The following is an 18,168-nucleotide window of genomic DNA, read 5'->3' on the forward strand; positions in this document are numbered from 1 at the left end:
CCAGTCTATTGCATACTGTGGCAACTCAAAATCAATCACAAAGACAATGTTAAGATTAATTTAACGAACCAAATATCTTTGAACTGTGTTTGATATAATGGCAAGTGATTTTCTAGTACCAAATTAGTAATTTAGCATGATTACTCAAGGATAAGGTGTTGGAGTGTTGGCTGCTGAAAATGGGGCCTGTCTAGATTTGATCAAAAATGACTTTTCTCAAATAGTGATGGAGCTGTTTTTTTACATCAGTAATGTCCTGACTATACTTTGTGATCAGCTGAATGCCACTTTGGTGAATTAAAGTAACAATTTCCTTCCGGAACAGCAAAATCTGAACATTGTTCAAAACGTATATGGCCGCAACTGTATGTCAGTCAGCAGTTCTGTAAAGGCACTGATAACCACCAATAAAGAGACACTTACAAGGTAAGAAGAGCACAACGAAGAATAACTTTAATATCTGTAGACTAGCTGATAACTTTGCTCTGCCGTCACAGAGCGTATCTCAAGACTGCACAAAAGGCATAGAATAACCAAAAACACGTTGCAAACTCGCGAAAATGTGAATAAAATAAAATAAAATAGTAGCTTAGGCTTAACCTGGATATTGAAACTTGTTTACCGTTTCAAACTAATCCATTAGAGGTGTTCATGTTGAGTTTTGAAGAGCGTGGACTGACATTTTCAGTTACTCGCGCATGTTGAGAAATCTCATTAATATTCATATTAGCTCCGCCCAGAGAAATAAAAGCTCTCATAACAGCGGAGGCGCTGTTGAGCCGCTCTCAGTCAGCTAGTGTCTCACACGCGTGGAGCAGCTGCGACCCGTCACACAACATGACAACTAATGTGCTATTCTGGTGAACTAAACGACCTATTTGGAAGTTTTTATACCCGCATTGGACTAAAGTGACGCCATAACTGACTGAAAAAGTGAGTTAAGTCTCTATTTAAAGTAGTATTTGTACGTTAAAATGCGGTGTGAGTTGTTATTTGCAACAGGTTGCCTGGGAATGGCAGCGCTGCACTTCGGAAAGTGACCAGCTAGCTGTGTTAGCAGTGCAAATAGTCTGCAAAACACCGAAACAAGCTCTTAATTCTGGTAAATTAAGCTTTATATATATATATATATATATATATATATATATATATATATATATATATATATATTCGTTTATTAAAGTTAAGAGTAATTTATGTTATTATTTATTTTGTTTGGAGTTCATACCAAGCTTTAACAGCGGCTCTGTCTCGAATACTAGCGAGCTGCCTTCCTATGTAGCATTTTAGGGCATCAATATGACTGCTGTTGTTTATTATTACAGCCATTGGGACACAGATGCGCATTGTTCAGTGCTTCCCTTTGAGAAGGTTCAGTGCTTAAATGAAGAAATCTGATAGCTCTGACTCTTCATATTCTCACTGGAGAGATCACTGGGAAACTAGGGATCAAAGCTGACATGGAAAGGGCGTTATCACTTTATTTTATGTCTGTGGATTGCTGTAGACTAGAGCAGTGAGTCCAGACAGATCTTTCCATTTACAAGCAGATCTTTCCTGCTTTATTAATGAATTGAAGATCCAGTGTCATGCATGAAAAGAGTCAGAGTCTGGACTCACTGGCATTTTTACAAGGCATTTACAAAGTGTTTATTTGCTTATAAAAGCTGAAGTGTCAAGTGTTCAGGTTCATTTTTATCAACCCACCTTTTGCATGTTCAAAGGGATCTGACAGTTTGATGTGCTGTTAAATGAAAGAAGATAAAAGGTTGTGTTGCACTGATTATCTATTCTTATGTAAAGGTTTCTTAGCAGCAAAAGTGAACACCTGTCTTCCATTATGTGGACAAATATATATATCCCTGCCCCAAACTTGTGGCATTGGTCAAGCCAATGTTGCTATGTCTGGATGGGCAGTCATCCTGGCTTACTTATAGTTGTCTCTGCATATTAAGCTGGAAAAAGAAGAATGTATTTTATTTTCGTAAAGACGTCACACATCGCCTTTAAACTTTGTTGACATTCCTTTTTGGTAAAGTTATCAGGTCACCAAAAGAAAAATCTCAGCACGGTCTGGCTGTAATCCATGTCTAAATTCCATTATTAGGAACACAATTCACAATCTTATCATTTCCTTAAATCACAAGCTGCTAGTCAGCTGGCTACTTTGTGTTGTTTCAAGATAAGTCTTCACTGCACGCTGTGACATATTTCAGCCTAGACTTAGAAAACCTTCTTTTCTCTTTTTATGTGTACTGAAGTCAAAGACCAGTTGTCACATTAAATGATTAAGGGGTGTTGATGATAGTGCACATTTTAAAATAAAAGAGCTCATTTTTTATGATTGCAGTTTTGCAAGACATTGCATGTCCACGGAGGCTGTAAGAGTGAAATGTGGTAATGGTAAAGGTATGGAGTTACTGCACAAAGAAATGATACTATAGCAGATGATACAGGATTTTGGATCAGGATCAGTTGATTAGCCAAGCTGATGGGTATCTGTTTTCAGCGGAGAGTGAGGTGTTAATGCCAGCACACTCTAGAATCATATTACCGCTCCCGGGACATTCGTTCATTGAGTCTGGGCTGTGAGCCTGATGAAGAGATGTTATGACTACCAGAGGAGGTTACTCTGTTCTAAGATTATCTTGTAGGATGTGGAGTACAATGTGACTCCTATCAGAGACAGTTAAGAAGTTTGAAAATGTTATTGGAGTTCTTGGTTATTTAAAGGTGAAGTGTCATTTTATTTTATTTTTTAAGTTAAAGTTGACTCCACAGAGGGTCTGTGGCGCTATCAAAACATCTCTCTGTTGGTTGAGTTGTCCGTCGTGTCAACTTCTGGCTCAACCAATGGTGTAGGTTTGGAGTACCTGTTTGTCTGAATATTTGCAGAAGGGGTGTTTGAAGACAAATACATTTTCAATTGGGTGTTTCTATAACTTCGGGCACTTTTAGCACTGTGAACTTCTAGAAAGTAAAGTCTCATAAAAAAATGTTTACACTCACCATTGTGATTTTATTTATTTGTCTACTAGCAATTAGTGTTGTCAGAAGTACCAGTACTTCGGTACCAAGCGTGCTCTGTTACAATGAAATGGACAAATGATCAAATGAAAATCTTGACATGTCCTAGTGTGATTTATTAAACCGCTAAAAGCTGCAATCTTAGAGTGAACGAGCTGCGTACTTTAAATGACCGATCGCTCAAACACTGGAAACTCCACAGACACTGAGAATCATTCACGTTGTATCAGATGCAGATCACGAATCCACTGTAAAGCACATATTATATGTAGACTGTAAATGTATATAATTAAATCTCAACATTTGCACTTTAATCTCTACTCAGTTTTATTTATATCACATATAAAACAACAGAGTTCACCAAAGTGCTTCACAGCAATACAGTTTAAAACATCACATTTCAAAATGACCACATACACAAACACAAGTAATCTAAAATACAAAAACTGTCCTACATTTCATTTGTCAGACTCAAAGGACAGTGTAAAGAGATGAGATTTCAGAAGTGACTTAAGTCTTCTATGGGTTCACACTGGGCTGCACAAACTGTTTATCCTTAAAAGTGAAGCTTCCAGCAAAAAACACTTGTCATAATAAAAGCACGATTCATAAGAAAAGTTAGATGCCTGAAATTGAAGAAATTGTGACAAATATATTACAAATGTATAGTAAAATGTAATATTCACTGTAATTATAATAATAATAATAAAGCAGTTTATCGCAAGCAAGACTGCTGTTGAATAAAAGTTTGGCAAAAAAATGCAATGACATGTTGAAAAGTTTTATTTTATTTGAAGAATTAATTGATTGGACACTGTTTTGATGATGAAATTAAATTAAACTTTAAACATGGAGTAATAATACTACTGCTGCTAATAATAATGATAAATAAACTATCATTATTAAAATAATTATTAAAAATAACTAAACTAGTGTGTTCAATAGTACATTATCATTCATATTAGAATATTTTTGCTGTGGTATCGAAATTGGTATCGAGAACCATGAAATTTCACTGGTATCGGTACCGACTACTGAGGTTGTGTTCACACTTGTAGTTCGGTTCTCTTGGTTCTCTTGGTCCGGACCAAAAAAGAAAATGATACATTTAGTCCTGGTTCACTTAGCGTTCACACTGGCATTTTTAACACCGAACCTAACGATACAAAACCAAAGGCATCAGGAAAAAGTCACAACCTGATTGGACAGCTTTTATGACGTATATTTTTTTGACGGAACTTGCAGAACATCCAAAACAATGCTGGCTGCTGGGCGAAATGCGCTTGTTAGATTTATATATGTATATATGGTGGTATTTTTACCAGCTGAGAACAAACGAAGAGATAATAAAATGTGTAAAGGAGTCAAAACAGCGCCAGGAATTCCTCCGTTGCACACACAAACGAAGATATGCTGCAGGGACGGCTGACAGTGGTTCCCACGTCTGTACCAAACTGTAATGGGCAACATAGCTCCTATGATGAGAAGAACCAGGTATGCTTGAGGTCAGTATTAGCCAAATTACTTCCTGTTTTTGGTCCGTTTAGACGTCTTTGGTCCATGTTGCCATGTTCATATATATATCGAACTGCACCAGAGTTTGTTTGGAAGCGGACCGAGACCCATTATTCAGGCGGTCCGCTTGTTTGGTGCGCACCAAGGTTTGGATGGCAGTGTTCACTCTTGTTCAAATGAACTGCACTAACAGAGCAATCGCACCAGAGCTAATTTTAATCGAACCAAACCTGCCAAGTGTGAACACACCCTTAGCTGAATCATTGTCATTTAGGAACAAGATCACATGGGTGTTTGAATCGAGATCATGGTCTTTTAATGATTAATCATGCAGCTCTTCTAGCAATGTCCAACAGTGTAAGTACATGCATCACAAGACTTTTTTTGTTTCCCCTTAAATCCATGAAAATTCACACCACAGTGTCATTTCCACCACATCTCAAATTCTGTATTGTGTTTAATAGAACTATGTGTAATAACAGTGATGGAAATAACTCCTTTGTCTTGCTAAGGCTAATTTCATAGCTAACATTATATGTTTTCTAAATAAGTGCATGATATTTTTTGACACTTTTTCCATAATCCTCAAACGTCACTTGTCTCAAGCATGCTTTTTACTGACACTTGGTTAACAAGTACACAAACTTTTGAAAAAATGTTGTAAGGGGCAAAATAGTTTTATATGGAGGAAATGAAACCACAACTGTCGGACAGTTGTAATTTTTGAAGAAATTATAAAAATTAGTAGTTGTATACGAGTTTTTTAATGGCCGTTGCCGATATCCAGAAAGCAGGGTGGCTGATACAATGCCAATATATCACACCAGGGCTCGGCATTAACACTTGTCTGGGACAAGTTGATTTTTGAAGGGGCAAGTGAAAGAGAATTTTACTTGCCTGACCGGACAAGCAGACTGATTAAAATGTCAGTAACAAAACACTAGGCCTGTGTCACTTATTAGAAAGTTCATATTCTTATTCTGCTATTGAAAGCAATCCAGAGCACATAATTTTATAATTCGTTAGCGATCTAGTAACAGCTGCGCCCTGTTTGATTGACAGGTAGCTTATGTGTGTGTGCTGAACATGCGCGTGTGTTCTGAAAATGCTCACATTAATGCACACCTGAACGGACAAATACATTTCACAGTTCCGTCAAAATGCCGTCTTGGTGAGGTATTCATGTAAACACAGAGAGTGATGTCTAAAGTGAACGTAAACAGCGGAGAAAAAAGTGGATTTGTTTTAAAATGTCAGACTTGTAAGTATAAATGTAAGCTAATAGATCTGCTGTCATCTAGTGTGTCATTATAATAATCAACAGAAAACACTCACTGCTCTTGACTGAATAACTTCAGTAGCTTTAAAAAGTATTAATGTATTATAATCATAAAGTGAAGACTAGTAGTAGTTTTATGTTGCATGTCATTCTGAATGTTTACTTGAATACTTGATACTGCTTTTAAAAACTTTTAACAGAATGAATTTTCTTAATTTGTCATTTTTATTCTATTATTTTTAATCTATTTCTATTAATTGCTGTTTTTTTATTGTTATTTTATTACTGACTGTTTACTAGTCTTGAATAATTACTTAAGAACTTGAAACCATTCTTCCATAATTAACATATTAGTCAGTGTTATTATTTGTTGTGGTTTTGAAGCTGGTGTTGAGAATCGTCAAATTTCATTACGACTACTGAAATTTTGGTATTGTGATAATGTATAGATTTTACTGTACACGGTAGATCTTGCTGCAGTAACATGATGGAAAAAGTAGATCTCATTCCATAGAAGTGTGAGCACCCCTGCTGTTAATGATGGTGATGGAGGCTTTTCTTTATTTGACTACCATACGTAACAAAATAATTATCATATGACAATAGCCTCCTCCTCTACCCAGTGCAGTTTACATTTCTGTTGCAGTGAATTGAGTTGACTGCATAGGTACACTATTAGGTTGGGCATCGGTCACAATTTTAGAAAAATATACAACGTAAACTTTGACATGTTACTTGAGCATGTAACTTAAACGTCCTTTTTTCTCTCCGGACAAGTACATTTTTTTTTACTCGGACAAGTGAATGACCAATTTACTTGTACGGAGGACAAGCACATGATGATGATTAATGTCGAGCCCTGCACAGTTTAATATAGTAAATATCATAAACATAAAATTGCTAAAAAAATATAAAATAAAATATTAACTCTTATTTAGCACACTATTTTCTCAATTTCACAAAAAACTTTAATTTTGTAAAAAAGAATCTAAAAAAATAATATTGTATTTTAAATGGTAGATAGCAGTTTCTTCAGATTTCTGTTTAGTCATCAAATTTTAGTAATTTATTTGCACATGAAGAAATTGTTAATATATTAGGAAGAAGGAAATAACAGTACACACAGTAGTCCAGCAACCATGGATGGCATGTTCACGTTAGCAATCGTATTTACTAAAAAAAATATCAAATCAAACCAACTGTACATACAGTGCATAGTTATTAAGACATTTACTTATAGCACACGTGACACGCTTTTACCTTGAAGGTTCACTCGCGTGCTTGTGCGGAATCAGCAAAAGTCTTTTTAGCAAGTCAGTCCACTGGTGACCATCTTTGGAATGCTCCTGGGAGACTATTTCCAGTCATGACAGTGCAGCTCCTGTCTACTTGAATGGGGGAACACCGAAATCTTAAAAAAGGTTGGTCAAGATTTCTATCAAATAACATATTTCAAATCAGCAATAAAATCTGACAACGCTGGTATCATAAATTGTGCTGCTTTACCTCAGATTATCCTAAAAAACGCAATTTTCCCAGTTTGTATTGCTAATGCGCATTCTCGAGATGATTGACAGGCAATCTCTGTATCTAAAAGGTGATTGGCTCTTTTTAGTAAGGCGGGACCATTGACCTTTGACCATTGGGCGTTCCAGTTTCTCCAATTCATCTTAATAGAAGTGGACCGTCTCTGCTAAATAGTCTCTGATCCAGCGCAAGCAGCAATCTCCTGACAGTTTAAACGGCCTGGATCGCCTGTTTGGATTGTCACGGACTGACCGTCATGATTTGTGAATGAGAGGAACTTTTGATCCTGAAGTTTGCCTTTTATCATTAGAAAAGATAGTTAAGTTACAGGGAACTGTTGAGGAGAGACTGTTAGAATACGTGGTTTAGAGGTAAATAAATGAGCACTCCACAGGATGCTGGATCTGCTCAAGTTTTGTGAGGTTTGTGTATTACATCTGTTTAAACAAGATATGTGCAAATTAGCAGATGGTATATGATATTAATTTTATTGATATTTGCCTTTTTCTCATTAGACAAGACAGTTAAATTACAGGGAACTGTTGAGGAGAAAGAGGGAGAAAGAAACAGGTGAGCACTTTAACATTATGAGCTCAAACACGTCTGCCGCGGCTCTGATATGCAGATCGTTTAAATAAGACTGTTGCACACTGGTCTTACTGTAGTAACACAATGGCACGTAACAGCAAAACGAACTGTGACTGGTCGTTTACATGTCTCAGTCTCTTCACATGCAAGCAGGTGATTCTCGGCACCCTCAAGAAACAAATCGGCCAAACGGGAAAATTTATCAGCCGATAATTAAAAAAAAGTCTGAAAATTGTCCGTTTTATCAGCCTCTGCGATATATCGGTCGACCGCTTATAAAAATCACTTTGTTTAAATCAGGGGTACTCAATAGGTGGACTCCAGTCCGGATCCAGACCGAAGGACAATTCAGTCTGGACCGACCGAGATCTAAATCTTTGTGCTAGTTATCTGACACCTGGCTAAGTGATTGTGTAAGCGTGCGTGTAAATGCGTGCAGAGCGGGAATAAAGTGTGTCCAGCACTACGCGCTTATTCCTTAGCGCTGAACGTGCTTAATTCCCGTTCCATGCGCATTGCCTCTCTCCCAGATGTAAAGCCTAATTCACTGTACGTAGTTGCAGGCGCGGTTATTTTAACAACAGTAGCAGAGACACCGCTAATGAAGCAAAGTGAAACTCCATCTGTTTATGTGATTTCAGATGGTTCAACTCAGCCAGGTTTATGTCAGGACAAGTTAATGTGCTGCCTTTAGACAATAACATCATTAATCAGCATGTTAGGAGTCTTTCATAATAAACAAACAGATTGTTGTTCTAATTTTGTGAAAATTAATCAGATGTCATCATGTCATGGGTGGCAAGGAAAGCCTTTATATTTAAATTAAGCTAACCCATGGTAGTGAAGATCAATGCTTGGTTTTACCTGAGTTTACCATGGTGTTGTAACTAAAACACTTTTAAAACTATTAAAAAAAAAAAAAAAATGGTAAATTTTCATAAGGGTAAATGCAAAATAGAATCAATGGCTTTAAACTCTGGACCTTTGTGAATTATTGACAGCTAGTTTTTCTTCTGTGTAAAATCTGTTCTCTTCCAATGCCCTCGGATTATAGAAACAGATAACTGGTTTTGTTTGCTTTCAAAATATGAAGAGATGACTGAACTTGAATCAACATGAGAGGAGTCCAAATTAAGTCGCACAGTCAGAATAATTTAGCCCTGTTTAAAATTAGGTGTTAACTTAATTTTTTTAATATATATATATGTTACATACCTTGCTGTTGTTAGGCTAATACCAGTACATTTACAGCATACCAACTCTAAATCAGTGCTTTACCACTGAAGGAGCACTTCAGTGGGGCAAAATATGCAATTTTATTGGTAATTGTACTTATTTTTGTAATATAATAATAATGATAAAATCATTAAATTCTAAATTTGACATTTTATAGGCCCCAGACCCCAACCCCACACTGGAGCTACCAAATGAGGTGCTGGTGCCACCAACTGTAGAACTTCGTGGCACCGGTTCCACCACTCTTAAATTTGAGTCTAGAAGTTGGTTATAAGCAAAAATATATATATTGATATTCTTAAAAGTTTTGGTCAATGAAAATATACTTGAAGATTTGTACACATTTTGATGAAATCATTCAAAAACTTCTTTTTATATAAAATGATGTCCAATGTAGTATTAGATCTGTTTTATATACTATGGGTCATTTTTCAATCCAAACCAAAAATGAGGCATCTCTCTGTTTGAAATCAGCTGCTCTGGTTCTGGAGCAAACCCCTCCATCAGGTATTTGTTTTGGATTTAACTTTCCATTGGTTACTAGGAACCGTTTTTGCAACAGTATAGCCTGCCTACAAGATAATTCACTGTTCACAAAGGTGTCATTTATGTCATAATTCACGAGGCAATTGAGTCAATCGCTTCTCTCTCTGTGTTTGTGGGTGTACAGATGCGGGTAGGTTGAGGGACGTCGGCAACGTGAATGTCCAGATGCTAAAGGGAATTTTACATGGTGCATAGCAATCGACAAGCTTTTGCGATCTGCAATATATAGCACAAGTGAAACCATGCCCACAACTGCTGCAGCTCAACGTAAGAGTAAAAAAAAAAATTCTCACGCAATTACTGTGAATATTGTGTTCTGTTTTGCATGCAACAAATAAAATGGCTTTTAAATCTCTATAAAATAGTTTAACCATGCATATAACTCATCCTCAATAAGCAAGATTGGTAGGCAGACATTGTTTCTGAAAAGATACAATATTTTATTTCCATGGCCTGTTTTCTCATGTTTAAGTTCTAAATTAAAATGGGTAGATTATGTTGAACTAGTTAAAGAAAAAAGTAGATCTTGCATTTTGAAAAATGTTGGCATACCTGGAGAACCCAATTTCTGTCAGCTTGACTTGTATAAATGTTTTATATTATAGATCTGCTTTGGGTGTCTGTTGGCTTTAGATAATTTTTGCACTATTATTTTGTTGTTATTCAATGGTAAAATACATCAAAACGTAGGCTAATGAGTGCATCTTAGCCAAACATGACTTCACCCTGACAACTTTGTGCAATCTGAGTTATTAAATCATTTTTTCAATTACTCGATTAATTGTCAGAATTATTGTTAGATTATTCGATTATCAAAATAATTGATAGTGACAGCCCTACTTTAATGGTGCTTTTATGCTTCTTTTATGTCATTCTTTGAGCTTGACATAAGGCTGGGCGATATGACGATAAATATCATGGCGAGATTATAAAGTGTCAGTCGATAGATAATTTGCTATGTCATGTATATTGCGATATGTAAATATGTGTGATGTGAACCTATTTATCAGTGGGCAGGGCTTCACGTGAGACTAAAGGGGGAATTAATTGCGGCTGGTAAAAGCACCAGTTATTTGTACATGCTGGTTTAGCACCAAATTCACTAAAGGAATTGTGCAGATAACGGTGCAAATGTTCCCACAAAAACCGAATTGCTGAACGCAATTTGCATGAGCAATTTGTACGCTCAATTCCGATCTTCAGATTCTGAGTGATAGATAGCGGAAGATGAAGCAGACGACTGTGATCTGACACTCTGCTTTGCAGCGTCACTGTGATCCAGAGACACCTTGATCATCTCTTTAACATGCCAAAAGTGCGCTTGACGACACCGCACATCTGTACCTCTCCATCATTTGATCATTATTTGATGAACTATTACTGATATGATTGATAGAAACGTCAAGAAAATGAAAAGGAGCTTGTTATTATAAAAGGCGTTATTATAATCTGTGGTGTTGGTTCACAAAAGCCGACACAGAGCAAAAATAAATAATAATCTGCAGACTGTGTCGTGTAACAATAATCACTTGTGGTAATACAAGCAAGCTGTTTTATCACCTCAAAATGAAGCACGCTAAAGAATATTATGAAAGCCATATAGGGAGTGAGTTTTTGACGGTTAGATTACCGTCTGAGAAAAAAATCACGGTTAATCTGTTTTACAGTTATTTGCAAATTTTCTTATGCAACAGCCCTGAAGCAGCAAAGCATCCCCACACCATCACACTACCACCACCATGCTTGGCCGTAGGTATGATGTTCTTTTGGTGGGATTCTGTGTTTGATTTATGCCAGATGTAATGGGACCCCTGTCTTTGAGAAATTGAGCATTATGGTAAGGTTGACTTAAAACACTGTTGTTGTTATTTTTACTTTGTCAAGTTTCAAGTAAAGAGAAAATTATGGAAGTAGTTTTCTTTTATAATGTATTTAATAAACTGACTGGATTTTCCAAAAATAGGCATTAAAATATGGTTATTTAATATATTAACCAATTTTTATTGATTTTTCCAGAAAAAAAAGACTATATTGATATACCGTATATTAGGCCTGTTGTGATTATTAAGTAATCATCTGATTGCGGTTATTTGATCTAACCACATTTATTTGAGAGAACCACAATTATTGTGCACTTCAAATTCCAATCACATTTTAATGCCCAAATAAAGGAATTTTAAGCGAAAATATAAAATTGATATGTCATCAATAGCATGTGTGTCGTGTGTTGTGTGTCATTCAGTTGAACTTCTGAGCCGCACGGCGTATGTCAACCTGAGCAGCTCCTGTCTGGAAGAGCGTGAACCGCTTCTCAAGCACTCTGATGCACTCACCGTCAGTAGAGGCTGGCACCAAACTCCCGCGAAAATGTAAACAAACAAAAATAAACTTTGATAGTGAATGCAAAGCGCTCCGGCTTCACTTTAAACAGTTGTGTAATGGCAAATGTTTCTGGTCATAGGACGAGACGCACGCTCTGCTGTGAGAGTGATCAAATTATGAAATGAAATCTCAAGATTTTGCTTCATGAGAAATAAGGGCTTGTAGGTTTAATCAATGAGCATTAAAATAACGTGTGAAAGTGAAGAAATTAGGACAGAAATATTTTACTATTGCGTAATATAATATATTATATAATAAAATATATAAAAAAAGTATCAGAAAAATATATAAAATATGTTACAAAATTAACAGTGTAAATGTCAAATTGACCAAAACTAAAGTTGAAGTATTTTGAAATATTTGAATATTAAAAATGTTTTCATGTCATTCATGAGTTTTTAAAGCTTTAAAAGGAAATCATATATCCCTACTTTATTATTTTATTTAAATATTTGAAATTAAATACGTAAAAATGACTTAAGTGTAGGAAGCACACATATGACAATTTATATTACAATTAGTTGTGGAAGCCCTAAAAGAGACAATTAATCATCATAATCGCAATTATTTGTTTGATAATTGTCAGACAAATTTCATAATCGTGACAGACCTACTGTATATTGTTATCGTGATATAAAGCTACTCATATCGTGCTATAAGATTTTAGTCATATCGCCGACCACTATTTGACGGTAATGACTATGAATAACACGTGGTAACGGTTTGGATTGAGCTCATCGAACCGATACTTGATCCGGTTGAAAATGTCACTATCGAAGCCAATTCCGTTCCAGGTATTGGATTGGTGAATCACTTAAATAATTTAGGGCCCATTGGAAGGAAACAATATCTGTTATGAAGTAGGAATAATTTGTAATGTATTTAAGGTGTTAATTAAGTTTAGTTTGATTTCACATAGCATAACCTTAAAGTTTTTATTTATATATTAAATATTCATATTCAAATTGTCACATCCAAACATTGTCATGTCCAACAAGGTCACAAAGATCCAGTTGCCAAAAAAGCAGCACAATTTACACTATTTTAGTTTTATATATTTTATATATTTTTACAATATTCTGTTTTTGTTTTTTTCAGTTTTAATTCAATTAAATTGATTTTAAGTTGCAATGACTTGATATTACTAAATAATATATACTTTAAGTAAACTTCAAAAAGCATTGTTCACCTCTCAGAAGGCTGTTTTTTGTTAAAACTATCCCTTTAAGTTGCAAGGACTGTAGGACTTTTATATTTTATATGTTCACTTCTCAGAAGGCTTGTTTTTGTTTAAATAGGTCAAAGTGAAATGTAAAAAGATATATTTGAGGGTCAGTATTACTTGTGTATCACAATATATTTCAATTTTGCAATACACGAAAAATAGATTAGCAATAATACCGTTATGACCTAGATATCAGTATAATATTGAATCGCCAGTTACCTTGTGATTCCCACCCCTACTATTAATATCCACACCACTGACAAATACTATCATCAAATATTGTCAGCAGACATTCTGTAGTAATGTGTAGAAGTAGCAGGTAGGTTGATAGTCTCAAGTGCAGCAGCCTCGTTCTCAGGTATATACAATGCATTGGCCTGGTAAAAGAGGAATGAAGTAGGGTTAGGGTTATGGGCATTTTGGTCATTTTGTCTAATTATTGTCAGACTAATTACTCAGAGTACTCGAGGGGCAATGACATGTACATAACTGTATATATAATAACATGTCTGACAAATGTCTTTGGCTGCTGTATTGTGTCTTGTTCCAGTGTATCGTCTATTCATTATTATAGGCTGTTATAAAATAATCTGTTACAAAATGTACAAAAGATTGCATAATCAAAATATAATGCATCATATTATTATAATGCAAGATTCGCTGCCCAACTCAATGAAAGAATGGGCACAATGCGCGTCTGTCTGTTCTTCCTTCAGGTTACCGTAGTAATCTTGGTGTGTACTCGCACTAGGCCCAGTTGCCTTGTACCATGCCCAAGCATGATTGTCCCCACTCCCCTGTTTGCCTGCACTTAACACTCCGGGCCTGAGCATGCATATATCATTATGATGTGACATTTTGTTTTGAAGAAAACAGGAAGAAAAGCGCTCTCGCACAGCACAATGGAGTCCATCATTCTAACATTACTTTGTGGCTAATTTGGAGTCGTTTGGGGTGCGGTGACACATGGCCCTCTCACAAGCCTAATTGTCGACAGCATCATACCATTGGAATTTATCGCTGTCAGATTTACCTTCAGATATTGAACCCGCAGTTTTTTCAGCTTGTCACAATATTGCTCAATGGTTCTTTGGTATCCACGAGCATGAAGATTGTCACAAATTTTACCAAATATCTCGGAGTTCTTGTGTGTTGTATCCAGTTGTTCCTGTATGCTCTCGTTGGCCCAAATTTCCAGTGAACACTCCACCTCTGCCATAGACCAAAGTGATCCTTTTGTCGCCATGTTTGTTAATGGAACAGTCGCATCGTTGACGTCATGTTTCGAGTTAGCGATCACACTAGATGCGTACCGTACCTGAGCCAACTGAACCATGCCCAAGCCCACCTCTTCAAGAGGGCCAAGGCATGGTTCAGCGTACTGTGCCGGGCACGGTACGTAGCGATCACCCTAGTCAAACAAACTGGACTTTGAGGGTCAAACATGCTCTGGCATGGTACAGATCGCCTAGTGTGAGTACACCATTAGTAAGCACACACCAGTTTTTTTTAGTGACTGTCTGAACCGTCTAGTTTCAAATTGCAGTTGGCTTAACAGGAGACGCCATAACCATCGCATTTTTAATATGCGTGTTAAGTTAAAGTTCAGTTTTGAAGGCGCTGCATTCTGTTACAGTTAGCTGCGCTCTGTCTAGATGTTTGAAACACTCACCTGCTGTATATGTACTGCTTCAGCATGTTGAGTCCACTACCACATGCCTGGTGTGTGTGTGTGTGTGTGTGTGTGTGTGTGTGTGTGTGTGTGTGTGTGTGTGTCCAAATGTTCGCTCCTGTGGGGAAAGCCGTGATGCTCCATATTGTTGTTGCTGTAAAGATTCATGAAGCATTCCATTCAACTCGGAGCGTCGGAATTTCCACCTTTCAACTGGGGAAAGTGCAACGGAATGGCACATTTTGTCGGACTTCTAATTTGGAAACTCGTGCGGAAATCTTCAACTCCCATTTCGTCGAGATGCAGTTGTGTTACGTTACGCAAACATTTCGGCACCCAGGGCAGGGAGGTTTACAGTCAGTGACAAACATTCACTTTTATTAAATAATAACCATTAACGAGTCAAAGTTCTTCATTAAATGATAATAAAACATGTTTAGCAAACATTTTGCAGAGACAGATGTTCAAAATACGGTTATTTACACTCTCTTTAGATTATCGTAACAATAGCATTGCAGTGTCGCATATCAGTTTGTTTGCTATGAGACGTCTCTGAAAATCAATGTACCCCCCAATCACAACACAATCAATCTCAAAATTAAAAACAAGCTCCTTTGACACTTTTGTGTTTAGTTGTCAGGTAATTTTTACTGAATTTCGAATTAAGTGAAAAGTCACATCATGCATGATCACCATCAATCATCGTTTTCATGATCGATCATTGCTGCCATGTCCGAGTACTCGTGCCCATCCCAAGTATGAAGGTGTAGACAGGCCTTCTTATCACATGGACAGTGATGTGGAAAGGTTCTGGGACCTGGGACAGGAATGTACAGGACCCATATGTTCTCAGTGACCCATCTCTGTCCCCCTGAGGAATTCTCAATATGTGCCAGCTCTGATGTCCTGATGGACTGCCGTGGTTAGGAAATAACAAGCCTGCACTGTCCGCAAACTCTCCTAGTGACCCCATCCAAAATGCCTGGGGCCTCCTGTTCTGCTTAGACCTGGATTTTCCTGCTTGTTTTCAGGGGGCCCGTAAAGGACAATGACAACATGTTGGCCCCTGAGTGTTCAAACTAATGACTGAACTGCCCTTAATGACTGAACTGAAAACTCTGTACTCTGTTAGTCACAACTGACTGGTTTGGGTGCAACAACCAGTGAAGGCTCATCCACTGATCACCAGCACTGTATCTAGTAGGCCTTCAGTGCTATAAATTGCAGTACATCAGCAGCACACTTTAAACAATGCAAGCGTTTAACAGCTGCTTTTCCTATACGGCTGTGCTGCTGAATGTATGTTATTACTAGGGATGTACAAAACTACACAGAGGCCTACAAAATAGATTAGTCAGTGAACTGCCTGAATGACTGATTGACTCTTCAGGTTTTAAGGAAGCCTTGTATTAGGCTGGTTATTGTCATATCCACCAGACACTGAACGGATGCATTTTTTTAAAACCCCATTCACAATTGCAGCAACACTTGATGTCGCTAGTCCCTGCACTGTACGTTGCTAGTGGGCATTCCTACTGCTAATCACAGATGATGCATATTGCCGGTAAAACAAAGATACCATTCTAATTTGACAAGGAATCAGTTTTCTTTTCTCTAAAAATGAACATTCCGCAGGGGATTTTGTTTTATATTAACTGCAGCAGTGCTCTTTGCAAGATGATTGATCTATCAATGTACGAATCAAACACACTCAAGACTGCCGACAATTTCTATATCCAAGTATGTGGTTATTGAACAGTGAAATCGTTCAATGAGAAGTTTCAAATCATTCTAATTTGACACAGAATCTGTTTGTTTAAACTTTTCTTTATGGAGTAAATGATGAATATGAGTTGATGTCACAAAGCCATGCAATGTTTTGAATGAATGTTTTCCATAAAGACTAGGTCTGTCACGATTATTAAATAACCGTCTGATCGCGGTTATTTGAGACAACCGCGATTATTGGGCATTCTAATTCCAATCACATTTTAATGCCCGAATAAGGGAATTTTAAGCTAATATACTGTAGAAATGCCATAATCGGCGCACTTGTGTGTCATGCAGTTGAACTCCGAGTGTCACTGAGCCGCACCGTGGACGTCAACCAGCTTCTGTCTGGAAGAGCACGTGTAGAGCTTCTCAAGCGATCTGATGTCAGCAGAGGCTTGTGCCAAACTCCCGTGAAAATATAAACTAACATGTACAAACTGTGATAGTGAACGCAAAGTGCTCCGGTTTCACTTTAAACGATCGTGTAATGACAAATGTTCCTGGTTCATACACACTGTGTTAATGACATGCAGTGACACAGAGGAGGAGACACACGCTTACTCTATTTCTGTGAAGTGTTAAAATGATGAAACGAAACCTCCAAGGTTTTGCTTCATGAAAAACAAGGGCTCGTGGATTTAATCAGAGCATTAAAATAACATGTGAAAGTGAAGAAATTCGGACAAATATTTTACTATTGCATAATATAACAAAATATTATTTAAATTTATTATAAATAAATTATATATATTCACACACTGGCAGCCAAAAGTTTGGAATAATGTACAGATTTTGCTCTTATGGAAAGAAATTGGTACTTTTATTCACCAAAGTGGCATTCAGCTGATCACAATGTATAGTCAGGACATTAATAACGTGAAAAATTACTATTACAATTTGAAAAAACATTTCAGAACTTCTACTTCAAGGAGTTCTCATCAAAAAATCCTTCAGGTGCAGCAATGACAGCTTTGCAGATCCTTGGCATTCTAGCTGTCAGTTTGTCCAGATACTCAGGTGACATTTCACCCCACGCTTCCTGTAGCACTTGCCATAGATGTGGCTGTCTTGTTGGGCACTTCTCACTCACCTTACAGTCTAGCTGATCCCACAAAAGCTCAATGGGGTTAAGATCCATAACACTCTTTTCCAATTATCTGTTGTCCAATGTCTGTGTTTTTTTGCCCATTAACAGACACTAAATTCATCTGAAAAGGAGCATTTATGATCAGTATGGCCTTGCATTATGATCATTGTACATTAAATATGGAACATGACACACTAACTCAATCAGCATTAGCGAAAACAGGCATATGTATTGAAAACAGTTGAATGAATAGTTTAGGACCAAAAGAGTAACCCTAATATCCTGTTCTAAATGGAATTCACCCTGTAAAC

General features: G+C 36.9%; 1 protein-coding gene across 1 annotated transcript in view; it reads left to right on the forward strand.

Moving 5' to 3' along the window:
* Positions 1-790: 790 nt before the first annotated feature.
* The window catches only part of LOC127411259 (protein PALS1-like), a 58,764-nt gene continuing 41,386 nt past the window's right edge, over positions 791-18,168 (forward strand). Inside the window, exon 1 of the mRNA XM_051646691.1 lies at positions 791-933. The gene's annotated coding sequence lies outside the window, so the exon portion shown is untranslated. The remainder of the gene's footprint in view (positions 934-18,168) is intronic.

This window comes from Myxocyprinus asiaticus, chromosome 20, assembly GCF_019703515.2.
Source record: "Myxocyprinus asiaticus isolate MX2 ecotype Aquarium Trade chromosome 20, UBuf_Myxa_2, whole genome shotgun sequence".
In the NCBI taxonomy this organism is placed as follows: Eukaryota; Metazoa; Chordata; class Actinopteri; order Cypriniformes; family Catostomidae; genus Myxocyprinus; species Myxocyprinus asiaticus.